Genomic DNA, 13,094 nt, shown 5'->3' on the forward strand with positions numbered 1-13,094 from the left:
ATGTCGATGTGTCGGATTAGGCTATATCGGCTCTGGGCTTTAAAAGCCACGGGTCGGATCGGGTTATAATTTTCAGGCCCGTTGAGAACTCTATAATAGGCTAATAAGCCTATTTCAGTGTCCAGGTGTCCGGCCTCATTGATGTTAATTGAGCCTTAATTGGCAGGGTAAAACGTCTTCCTGCTTTTGTCTTTCCTGTGGACTTTTCTTTTGCTGTCTATGGGACTGTGCTGTTCCACAGGAAGTTGATTTACACAGTGGCCCCATCTTGTGAAATGGGCTAATTAAAAGTAAATTAGCTACCTTGTGTAGGTGGCCGGTGATGGGGAGGGGCGTGGGGGTCTTGGTCCCGGTACAGGGGCAGCAGCAGCAGGGAGACGGCCAGGGGGGAAGCGGAACTGTGGTGGCCCCGCCTCGGTGGAGGGCCTCCCCTCCACATCGTAGTCCGGTCCAATAATGTCCGTAAATATCCCATTATATGGGAGGACTAGGTGTCCACTCTCCCGGTCCTTTAAGTATATTGTATCTGGGACAAGCTGTTATGAGAAATGTAGAGAGGGTGCCAAGAGTTTGCCATAGTAGCAGCATTATAACGACATTCTAATGTCTGAAAGGCTAATGATTCCTTCAGGAGAACGGGTCCAATCTTGTGACTATGTAGATATTGATATGCCTCTGAACTTTTGATGTTATTCATTGCTTCACCGTCCGTTGCAACAGACTGGATGAAATATCTAAATATTTCGCCATACGTTATCCGAGGCCACTTTTTCATATCATCTTCCCAATCCGCAAGCATAGACGGCAGTGGTATGATAACGTTTTCCCTTTTCAGGTATGATGGCCCTTGTTCCCACATATTTAGTTTTGGTCAGCTGAGCTTTGTTTTGGTTTTTAAAAATGCCGGCTCGTAGGCGTAACTAACTGGAAGTCACACCCCTTTTTCACGCAAGGTATCATGGGAGCTAGGAATAAGGTGGATAGAGCTGGTAAGTCCCGCCCCTTCCGCTATCCCCGCTGGACCTCTAGATTGAAAAATTGTTAATGCAAGTGAATGTGGTCCCGTTTGAATTTTGCCATGAATGTCAACATATGTTGTCTGTGAATTTTTAATATAAATTTTCGTGTAAAGAATGCTACAATTTAGCGGGTAGAAGTTTGATGCGGTAAACTTTGTTTGAGAGCACTTTGTGGACTACAGCTTTCCCTACAGATTTCTATTGGCTGACGCCGTGGGCGTCATCCAATCACAGCGCTCTATTTTGTTAGAGAGTAAGGCGGGCTTAACAGGATAACGACAGTCCTGCGACGGTGAACAAGGAAGGTGGCTATGGTGAACGAAGAGCGGTTGTTTGAATCGCCGTTGGCGTCAACTTTGGAGGAGTTGGACTTGTGCTTTTCTTTGAAAGTTGAGCAACACAATGTACTTAAGTCATTCCTTTCGAAGAAGGATGTATTTGCAGTTTTGCCGACCGGATACAGATATGGTCGTAGCGCTGGCCTATTGCATGCCTAGGCAGTTTGAAAGACAATTCTCTGCCCGCCCCTTGAATTAAGCGAGGTGAATGGGTCGATTCCAGACTATACATTTCAATGATATAGGATGGCCCACCAGGCTAGCTTTCCCCTAGAAGACAGCTAACTAGTTTCCCATAACAACCATCAGTTGGTCAAGATGAAGAGGGTTAATAAGATCGACTTTGAACATAGTGAACCATACAACTTTACAATTACACTCTATCATAGTGTTAATGTGTTGAGTGAAGCTAGACATGTTTCGAATATTTTTGTTACCATGTGTGTTTATTCCTGCCGTTACAAAAACTAGCATATCAGCTAATGTTAGCGATTAGCTCACGTCACACAGGCGACATGTAGACTTTCTCGTTATGTCTTTTCCACAACTGCCAGCCGAATAATCATATAATAAACTGTCAAACTCGTAACATAAAAAATTATATTTAAAAAATCACAGACAAAATATGTTCACATTCATGGCACAATTCAAACGGGACCAGAAAATAATTATTTTCTCACATTCACTTGCATTGACGATTTTTCAATCTAGAGGTCCACTGGGGGTTTAGCGGATGGGCGGGACTTACCAGCTCTATGTCGGTCTTTTGTCAATTTGAACCATATTGTTTCTCCCGTACTATATTTGCCAAATTTGACAACAGTCAACATTTCAAATCAGCCTATTTCCAGGCGCACGGGCACATATTTTTGACCAGGGGTGCTGAATAACAAAATAATCATGGATGTCCGACGATTTCTCCCCCAGCATATGATTCGAATTTAGACAGCTAAATACGCCATTTCAGTGCAGTGTATGAGTAGGTCTAAGAGTGAGAAGTTTTATAATGCCCCGGGCAGTCACATTCCACTGCAACTGTGCGCACATACCAGTCCCATAGAAGCGCACTTGACTTTACATCATCAACCTATTTCAGTATATAGCCAGAGAATGTCCGTAGACGGGCTCTGATATAGCCTAGTCTAAGGTAAATTCCTTTGACTTCTTTCTCTTTATCGCCATGGCAGTAGGCTACATTTAGAATAAAGAATAATGTCCGCGACCCTTCTGGTTTTGTTGCCAGCATAAAAACAAGCTTACCATCCGCAAATTTTAAACACAAGGGATGAATTGAACGATGACAATGTCAGACATATAGGCATAGTTCATATTGAAAAAAAGTTATAAAATTTGGAACTATAGCTTTTCCCCACCGCAGTCTTTAAACTCATTGAGTGCCAAAAACGTAATATTACGGAGACAATGGGTATGTTCGTCTTTTCAATGTATTGTTAAATGTTCTGCACGACGCATTGTGTTATTAGAATGTAAAAGTTAACAATGTTCCCTGACAGACTTGTCTCCACTTCCGGTGGAATCAGACTACCCTTCTGATACTGGTAAGTGTTAAATCAATCAGCAGACTAAGACCCTCAAAGTGCTGTTAATAAGTTAATTTTTTTTTGTTTTCTTTGTGTTTGACTTTCAGCAGATTATCAAGAAATACGAAACACAGGCAGTGCATGTTAGTTGGCAAAGATTTCCTACACTCAAAAAAATGAAATCTCACTATTGTTCATCTTAATAAATCCTCTTTCATAGGATTTACAGAACAAAATTAGGTTTCTAAGGTGAAATTGAGTTAGTTGTGTTATTTCAAATCAATAATGCGTTTTTGCTGATTAACTTAACATGTTTGCATTGGATCTACACAACTTTCTTGAACAAAACGCATTAGATTAGGAAATTTGTCCCTCTATAGTTGCCGTAGCATTATTTCACAACTTATGAGGACCATGGTGAGGACTCCGCCAGAGACGGTTGAGAAAGTGAAGCGCCGCCATTTTTTCCTTGCTTACTCACGGAACATTTTTGGATCCTGTAATTGCAAGGTATGTATTTGTTGCTGTTCATAGTGTTTTTGATTTGAGTTTAGCGAGTTTGTCGTAACAAAAACTTAAATAATCATTTTAGTAGATCTTATGTGTAAGTGTACATGTGTTACTAAACACGAGCAGCTAGCTTCTAGCTTCTAATGTTAGCTACTAAATCTGTCATGGTGGCTGGCGAGCTAAGTCATCTCAGGCTAGAATTCTATCATGTTTCCCAGTTTAGTTTTACTCCGTACTGAAGATAGACAGGGGTGGTGCCTTGATGGGGTTATTTCATACAAACCACAATTGAATGTTCATAGAAGTGCCAAGGTCAAGACAACTTCATGTATTTAACTGGTAAGATAAGATAGCAGCTACCGTTAGCCACATACAAACTCTGCCTGGGTTTATGTGAATACTAATTGCTGGATCAGTATCGGAAAAGTTTAATGTTTAAACGTAGGTGCACCCCACTCTGTTTGACCAAATTATCCTTGTGTGTCATGAACAATTATGCAGGCTCTAAAGTCCCTCAAGAAACATTTTAATCATTTTAATGTTCGTGTAGCAAACTCTGCCATCTTGCCTAGTCTCTCTGTAGCTGCTAACATTAGCCACGTGTAGCTGCAAGTACAGCAGTTGCAGGAACATCAGACTTGTCATTATTTTTGTATTGCTATCATAGGCTACTTGGCTCTCATCCGGCTTATATATCAGTTAAAGAAAGCAAATGACAGTTTCTTGCATGGGAACTTGTCAATTTTAAGCACACACATTTGTTGTCAACCACTATATTCGGGAGGTAAATAATTTCACATTTGTCATGCTAGAAGCTGCCTACTCTTCAATGTTTGAATGATTTGTTAATCACAAACAAGTAACTAATTAAATCACAAACAAGCCAATCTAATTAAAGGTTATCTTCCTAGTTAAATTTTATTAAAATTCTCAATTGATTCTGTGATCTAATATTATAGTTTTACACATTTTAGTGTAAATTTGTTGAGTTTGATATACTTTCTCTTTCTCCCCACAGGCCTTTATGTGGCAGTGCAAAGAGCGCAAGACCGGAGTGTCATCAAGGTCTCATTTATTGAAGTATTACAGGTTAGCTCATGGTCACTTTGGTCGCAGACACCCATGCCATATGCTAATTGTAATTCTTTCTGTATTTCCAAATGCTGTTACTTGTTCTTCCTATCTCCTCTCCCCTCATAACGTTGTCAGAATGTCAGAACTCGACATCAACTGCTCCAGGCTGTCTGCTGTGTGTGCGTAGGAAGGGAGGAGATCATGGCTGCCATTGACCAGGTTAGTGAGAAGTTGTTTTGTGCCTCCCACTTTGAAAACCTGTGATCCAATATTAGGCCATGAGCTACCGGACCTTACCATGCAACTGCTAACTTTTTTTGAAAGGTCTTACCTTGCTGACATGACATGAAATTGAAAGTTAACATTGACATAGGGGTGCACTGCCTGTTTCAACCCCATGAATAGATTTACATTGAAGATCAGTGCGTTCCAAAAATCTCTTTTAACATTTAACATTTTAACATTTAACATTGGGGGTTGCATGGTAAGGCATGTTAAACATTAAGATACTTAATTTGTAAATGTAAGTTTTATGTTCATTTCCCTATTTTGCAGAATCATACCATTGGCTTGTTGAGAACTTGCAACCTGAAAGCACTTGTGTACGAAGGCTCGGAGAAACTCATAAAGGAATACCTGGTAAGTGTAAATGAATATAAAAAAAACAGTAAAGCATTACAGCAGCGAGAGTAGGAGTGGTACATCTAGTGGCAAGATGGGTATGAATGAATATGGCTTCTTATATTATTTTAGTACCCATGGACATTTCCTTGTTCATGTTTCGGTGCTTGTAATGTTTTGTTAAGTCTGTCTATATGCATATTAAAGCAGAATGCATGTTACAGCAGAACAAGTCACCATTGGTCTGTTTGTCACTGACCATGCATACACCCTTTACAGACAAAGCTTCCTAGTCTGTGTTGGTAAAATGTCACCCAAAGTTTTAATCTTTGGTTAACTAGCTTTTGAGTTAAAAGAAATCATAGACGTTAGAGGGATTTGGGAGAGCAGAGAGTCTAAAGCAATGGTTCGGAGTGAATTTCACCCTAGGGTCATTTGCACGATGACCACGAGCCAAACACACCCCCAGAAGCTTTTTTCCCTTGGTCAAACATTGGTCAAGTTCGCACTATCAGTCTATGTTTCAGCCCAATGGCTTAGCATTAGCACTTTTGAAACCAGAAGTGTATCTCGTAAATTACCCCACTAATAATGTCCGGAATATTACCAAACTTCTACAGTAGTACAAAAAGGGTCTGTAAACAACACCTACTGCAACGCTACGTCGACGTCACTTTGTGATTTGGGAAAAGCCCGTAAAAGTCCTGGCAGAAAGCGATGCATACGTTTTATAAATGCTTGTATTTTCAGGTCAACACTTATTGACCTGAAAATACAATTTCATATATCATCCAGTTATCAATATATGACTATGGAGTGTTGAATTCACTAGCTTTTCCTTTACACGTGTGAGTTTTGCAAAGGACTTTTACGGGCTTTTCACAAATCACAGAAGTGATGTTGACGTAGCGGTAGCAGCAGAGAGTAGAAGCTTTCAGGCAAGTGTTATTTAAATAAACTCCTGGTGTAGGCTACTTACAAACTTTCGACCAAAGGAAAAAAAGCTACTGGGGGGGGGGGGGGTTGGCACTCGCAATGATCATGCAAATGACCCAAGGGTGAAATTCACTCAGAACCATTGCTTTAATTTAAAGGAGATGGGAGATGTGAGGTTAATCCACTGAATTCAAACATATCTAAAGACATATACTTTTGTTTGAAAAGTCATCAATTAAATGTATTTTTTTTGGTCTGTGGTAAAGGACGCTGACTGATGCCCAGAGCCAGATGGAGAAAACCACCATCGGGATCTTTGCAATCAAACATGAGGGTGCCAATGCCTCCACTAGAAGATGTAGACATTATAGTTGAATCACTAACAATGTAACAAAACTAAACATGCCGTGTTTAGCAGAGATATTTTTCTGTTCATTGCATTTCTATTTTTCTAAAAAATGTCCCTGATGGTTTGATGAGAATGGAGCTAAATAAATGCAAATTTGTTTTGAAGACCGTGTGTCTGTTTGCTATTTCAACACATTTGTTCAATTCTATTTAGAAATGTTATGCAGAACAAATTCAACTTGTTTACTTTGGATTTACTTAAAAACTTTGTTTTTTGGATGAGTTTACTTAAGAAAGTTTTGTCAAGTGTGGTTCCACGTAACTGTATCACTTAAACTTAAATTAATATGGATGTGTGCTAGATATCTTTTTAACTTCAATTAATTGAACCTAACAATGTGACTTTGATTGAACAGGACAGTATTAAGTTGAGTCAATGTAAGAATGCTGAATTAATTGAACATAACAGCATTAAGTTGGTTGAACACAGCCATATTAAGTTGGTTCAATGTAAGAATACTAAATAAAAATAAAGGAATTCAATTACTTACCATCTACTTTATTCACTCTTGTTCAGTTAATGTTATTTATTTGAGTCAATTGAAAAGAATATAGTATCTTTAGAGTTATTTAATACAGTTTCGTGGAACCACTTGACAAAACATTTTTAATTAAATCCAACAAGATATTTTTTTGAGTGTATGCTAGTCAGATTAGATGGCAAAGAATAGACTTGAATGTTACATGTATACATATTTGTATAGACGTTTAGTTCATCATGTCTTTTAACCTATCTTTTAATTATTCTATTACTGTATTTTTATGTACTTTACTTTTTTACCCATTGCACTTTTATGCTTTTGCTTTTGTTTACTACTATTATTTGCTTTTGTCTATGTAAAGCACATTGATTTATCCCTGTGTATGAAATGTGCTATGAATAAACTTACCTTGCCTTGCCTATATGAGCTCAAGTATTTCTATGTTCTAAATTAATCCTGTTCTCTCTGTATTTGTAGTCATCTCAAGCACAGAAGAATTACATGTATCAACTGTAAGTAAAAAAGGCTGTCTATTCAAAATGGCTGTCATGTTTGTTCATAAGACAAGCTGATGCGTGTTTTTCAGTCATCTGACAAAGGCCGGTATGTGCAGCAGCTGCTGCTTTCAGATGAAATCATGCTGTGCAGCAGTTCTGGCACAGAACAGATATATCTGTCAGCACAGTGTCATGGAGTGAGTTCCACAGAAGTAAGTTTTGATCTCACCTTATCAATCATGTTTTTAAGATTAGTATCTGAACTTTCTGGCACAATTTCTAATATACTTGTTTTCATGTAGATGCCAAAGTATGTCATAGTCAGCCGGCAGGCCATGGAGTATTCAGATGGTACAAAGTGGTGCTATTGCTGCACTTGTAACAGCATGAGGGCCAAGGATATATCTGCCTGCAGGAACAAATCTCATTTGACATGTACAGGTATAATAAAGCTACTGTCTTTCTCTACATTACCACAGGTAATTAGAAACAAGTATTTTTGCAAAACATGTCATTATTGCTCCTATTTGATTGATCTTTTGTAGAATTTCTGAGTCTCTATCCTAATTGTGTCCATGCAAAAGCATTGCATGCGATCGTAGGAGATGAGATGAAGAATGGTAAGTATTACAAATAAAGATGTGAACTGGTTCATATTGATTGTCTAATGACAGAGTGTATAGACTTGTCAGTTTGTATTAACACTGCATATCATATTAACCTATTAACCCTTTTCACATTATGTAGATTCTGACATGCAGCCAGTGGATGTAAGTTCAGCATGTTCAATACTTATCACTTCACTTCACCTTGATACAATGAAAGAATATGTTTGCACCTGCATTAAGTTATTAGTAACAGTAATATTGTTCTACAACAACACTTCGTCTTCTCATTATCCAAAAAGATCTTTGATAATGGAAAATTGACTTGGTGTAATAATTTATACATGTCTGTAAGCAATATAACATGTGATTTTGTGCTTTCAGGGCTCGGACATACTCATTCCAATCCCTTTTGATTTGACCAAATATGTCTTCAAAGGGAGACAGGGGTTTACTGTAGTGGCAGGCAGAGACAGGAAAATCTATTGTTTTCTTTGCTCCTGTCACTACAGCTGCACCCATGTGAAAGAGCTCAAAGCCCTCCATCAGGTGCCAGAGGTCTTAGAGTTCATTCAGGGCGTGGAGTCAACCACTGTGTATAGGGAGAGGGCTGTTGCAGTGGTCTCCGAAGACAACATCTGTTTTCAGATTGCGGTGGAAGAGCAGGTGTGCCCAAATGTACCTTTTTCAAAAGCTATACCCTACAGACAAATTGATTGTAGACTAATGTTTAATGTGTGTGCAGGTTGTCTTCTCAAACCCTCCAACAGAGCTTTTTGAAAGCGTATGTGGGGTGCTGCAGCTCATTCCACCTACAAAGTCCACGTGTGGGTGTGGAGCTACAATGAGCCAGACACCTGTAGTAGACGGACAGCCCCTCCTGTTCTGCAGCACTGCTGTGTTCCGTGCCCAGAGTATGTGGTTTCCAATGCTATCCCCATAATTTCAGTTGGTACTTTACAAAAAGAAAATGTGTAATATTAATATATAAAGGTAAATAACCTTCACTTTTTAATCTAATTTAGCATACAAGTACATATGCATGGACAGCACATGTAACAAATCTCATTGTTTTGATGGAGGGAAAACGTTTATTTTGAACATGGGGTCGTTCCTCATCCATCATCCAGTGCTGAGGGATTACATGTTCCACTTTTTATTTTCTGGGTAAGTCATCTTGGATTCTTTATTGTGAGCTTTATCTTTACTCTAACCTATTGTTGAATTGTATATTATGTCTCCATATCGAAACAAAACATCAATGTTTAATTACTTCCGGGTATGGGAAGCGCGCCAGAGGGACTCCGGAAGTCATTTTTTTCTAACATACCACAAGTTCCGTATGGCGTGGCTGGGCCTCCTGGAGCTGGACACCAAAGAAGGCTTCCAGTGCCCGATATGTCAGGATGAACCTAAGTACTGAATATTTCTGAGGCCCTTTTTCATTGAATGCATAACTCACTAATATGCAAAATCAGTTAGTGATAGTGAATGTTAATATCCTCACTGTAGAGAGCTTGTAATGGATGGCACTACCCTTGGGTACCACCAAAGGTACAAGGAGGAACCTCAAGAGGACAGTTTTTTGGGAACATGGAGATAAGTACTCTTGCATCTTTTGCTTTTATGAAATGTCTTTTTGTCTTTAATCCTTTATGTAAAATACAATAATTTCCGCTTATAATTTGTAACAGTAATATTTTTTTTCCTAAACACCAGTCACATTGACCGTATCATCATCCCCTCAAAGAAATTGAGGGACATGCTGAATAAATACAGCCAGGGTGGTTGCACAGCCGAAGAATTTAAGCAGATGCAAGCTGAGTTCAACAACAGCCAGCTTTTTGTCACCTCTGCTGGAGTTCCTGGGCAGGAGCGGGTACACTGACCGTGCACCTGAGCCGTACCGTCATCTCCTAACTGAGCTGTCCAAGTCGTCACCAATGTGTGCTTTGCTGCATCCCTGTGACGACCTGGACCAGCTCATCGAAGACCTACACAATGTGAGGCCAGGGGACCTCACGAACCACACTAATACATTGCGCTGGCTGCATTTACACTGCCCCCTACTGTGGCAGCTAGTGGCAGAACTGTAGAAGGTCTGCCCCCTACTGTGGCAGCTAGTGGCAGAACTGTAGAAGGTAAACAGTAAGGTGCAGAGTAAAACATTATAATGTTATCAAATATGTAAATAATCATTTGACAGCATACTTTAACAAGAGTTTGCCATCAATGTTTTTAAGATGTTTCCCATAAATGCTGTGACTTTAAAGGGTGTCACACATAAGGCCTGTGGGCCAGATCGGGCCCACCCGCAGGTTTCATACCCCTGATGTTTTTGGGTAGGAAGGGAAAATTTAAAAAAAGATATTGATATCCAGTTGTCTCCAACAATGTGTAATAAGCAATATCTCATGACATGACATTGATTAAACCTAGCACTACAAACCATTATCAGGAAGGAAAAGGCCGAAAAAACTAATGGAAGTAGGGTATTTCAAGAGAGAGAGAGAGCAGTATATGACAGCATTACATAATTTGTACTTGTTTAAGTCGGTAGAGTTACTCAAGAGTAAAAGATTGCATCATCAAACAACACTCTGATAACAATGCAGAGAGATGACATGACCATGAAAATGACCGCCCCCATGAATCTGGCCCACTGCCTAATATCAGTTTGACACCCCTGCCTTCAAGGAATTTAACTACAGCAGTACACAAGGAATGCAGAACAAACGTGTTGAGACTGAACAATTACATACGCTGAACCGTAATTGTACAGTCTATAACACAATATTTGACTATGTAATCCCTAGAATTTACATGAAAAGGAACACAGGGCCTTACAAGAACTTTCATAACTGAACCTGACCATTTTAACCCCAGTAAGATAGAGATTTAAAGCCAACAGTGCAGAAATTTCAAAGAGCAACACTGATAAACTCTCTTAAAGCGATGGTTCGGAGTAATTTTACCCTAGGGTTCTTTGCACCATGACCCCGAGCCAAACACCCTACCAGAACCTTTTTTCCCTTGGTCGAGCCCTGGTCGAGTAGCGCCGTCAGAAACGAATGACGTTCTGCAGTCATGATGGAACCAACTTTTATCTCGTAAATTACCCCACTAATAATGCCCTGAATGGTACGAAACTTCTGCAGTAGTACAACTACGACATTTAGTCCAATAACGAGGCATTAGAAAGTTTGTAAGTGCACCAGGAGTTTATTTAAATAAGACTTGCCTGATTATCTGCTACTATACCGCTGCGTCAACGTTTCTTCCGTGATTTGGTAAAAGCCTGTAATCAGGAGATATATTGCAGAGCAGGGGAGAAAGAATGCAGCCTTGTGGGGGACCAGTGCTGATTGTTCGATGATCTGACACATGCCTGCAAATCCTCACATGTTGCTTCCTGTCAGACTGGAAGCCAATGATCCACCTGCAAGTGGGATCAGGCACTTTGAGCTGGGACAGTCTGTCCTGCAACCTAGCTGGGATGATTGTGTGGAAGGCAGAACTAAAGTCCACAAAGAGTACCTGACATACTGTAGATGTCTGCTCACTCCAAGTGCTGGAGGATGGAGTGTAGTGTTGACTGTTGATTGCATCATCCACAGACCAACTGGCTCTGTAGGCAAATTGCAGGGGGTCCAGGTGGGGGTCGGTGATGGATTTGAGGTGGGTTTTTTGACAGGGATGATAGTGGAGGCCTTGAAGCAGACTGGTACATGGCATGCCTCCAATGAGGTCTTGAATATGTCGGTAAACACAGGAGACAGCCAATCAGCACAGTGCTTCAGGGTGGATGGAGATACAGAGTCCGGCCCCGCTGCTTTACGGGGGTTCTCCCTTTTAAAAAAAGCTGTTTACATCTCTCTCTATTATGGAGAGAGCTAGTCATAGTGATGGGGGGAGGAACTTCTGAGGTAATGGACAACAGGGGGTTAGACCAGATGTCTGCTGTCGTATGGTTGCTCAAGATGGTAAAGACTGTCCCATGGTCTGTCAAAACAACAGTACAAGTTATTCAGGCTGTTGGCAAGTTGTAGATTGTTTATGGTAAAGGGGGCTTTATGTTGAAAGCTGACAAGCTGCCTGAGCCCTCTAGGACAGAGGCAATGGCTGGGAACTGGTGCTGTTTCTTAGAGTACAGATTTAAGTTAGCCTCTCTCACCGCCTTTGTTGAACCTATACTTCGCTGTTCAGAAGCGGTCTCTGATTCCAATCTGAAACGTTTCTTCCTTTTCCATTCTTTTCCATCCTTAGCCATCTGAGTAGTAAACCAGGGTTTGTCGTAGTTATAGCACACAGGCTGGTGTGTGTTGTCCTCTCACTATTTTACTGGCATATAATATGTATGTTTAAGATATTAACTGGCCTAATAACTAAAATATCAAGAGTGGTATAATTTATACATTTACAAATGATATGAAAATGTCTAATCTAATGCAACTGCAGGATAACTGACATTACAAGATACCATAGGCCTAGTGATCAATGCGTCAGCTCATGTTGATAATAGGCTATAAAATGGAGCTAGCAAGCAAACAAATGAGTGCTATCTTTCATGTGTTGGATTTTCATAGTAGCAAATGCTAACAACGTAATTTTCTAAACATTTGACGTGGCAAAAACACTTACCGCTGCTAATAACGTAATTTTTAAAACATTTTGTCGTGGCATAAACTCTTACCGCTGCTGGATTTTTAAAGAGACAGGAAGAGGTGGGCCATTTACCTTCGTCTTGATATCTAACCAATCACAAGGCTACTATCTGCTTAGACCAATCAAAGTAACTTGCGGTGCTTCACCCATAAATCGGGTATGTTTCCCAACTTGGTTGCCGCTTTGGGTCGAATCAGTGACGCATGCACGTCAGGTCAAAACCAGGCCATTTTTGTGGGTCTATCACTAGGTGGCAGTCTCGCCAGGTCTCGCTGATCACTTCCCGGAAAGTTTACACAAGTAACAGGCAACACTTCATATTTCATTAAAGACGTTATATCTAAATTTCTAGAAAAAAAACAGCGATTTTGATAAAAATAGCCACTGTTTAGCTTGGG

At 40.1% G+C, this 13,094-nt stretch overlaps 1 long non-coding RNA gene across 1 annotated transcript; it reads left to right on the forward strand.

Annotated features, from left to right (window-relative positions):
* Positions 1-3,114: 3,114 nt before the first annotated feature.
* Positions 3,115-5,127, forward strand: LOC143141948 (uncharacterized). Its single transcript, XR_012990840.1, has 4 exons — positions 3,115-3,408; positions 4,427-4,497; positions 4,618-4,701; positions 5,038-5,127. It is a non-coding gene; the product is annotated as an uncharacterized LOC143141948 (long non-coding RNA).
* The last annotated feature ends 7,967 nt before the right edge of the window (positions 5,128-13,094 follow it).

This window comes from Alosa pseudoharengus, unplaced genomic scaffold (assembly GCF_046254945.1).
Source record: "Alosa pseudoharengus isolate Yale_2024_CS ecotype anadromous, Long Island Sound unplaced genomic scaffold, YU_APseudo_1.1 YU_APseudo_1.1_scf_24, whole genome shotgun sequence".
Classification (NCBI taxonomy): domain Eukaryota; kingdom Metazoa; phylum Chordata; class Actinopteri; order Clupeiformes; family Clupeidae; genus Alosa; species Alosa pseudoharengus.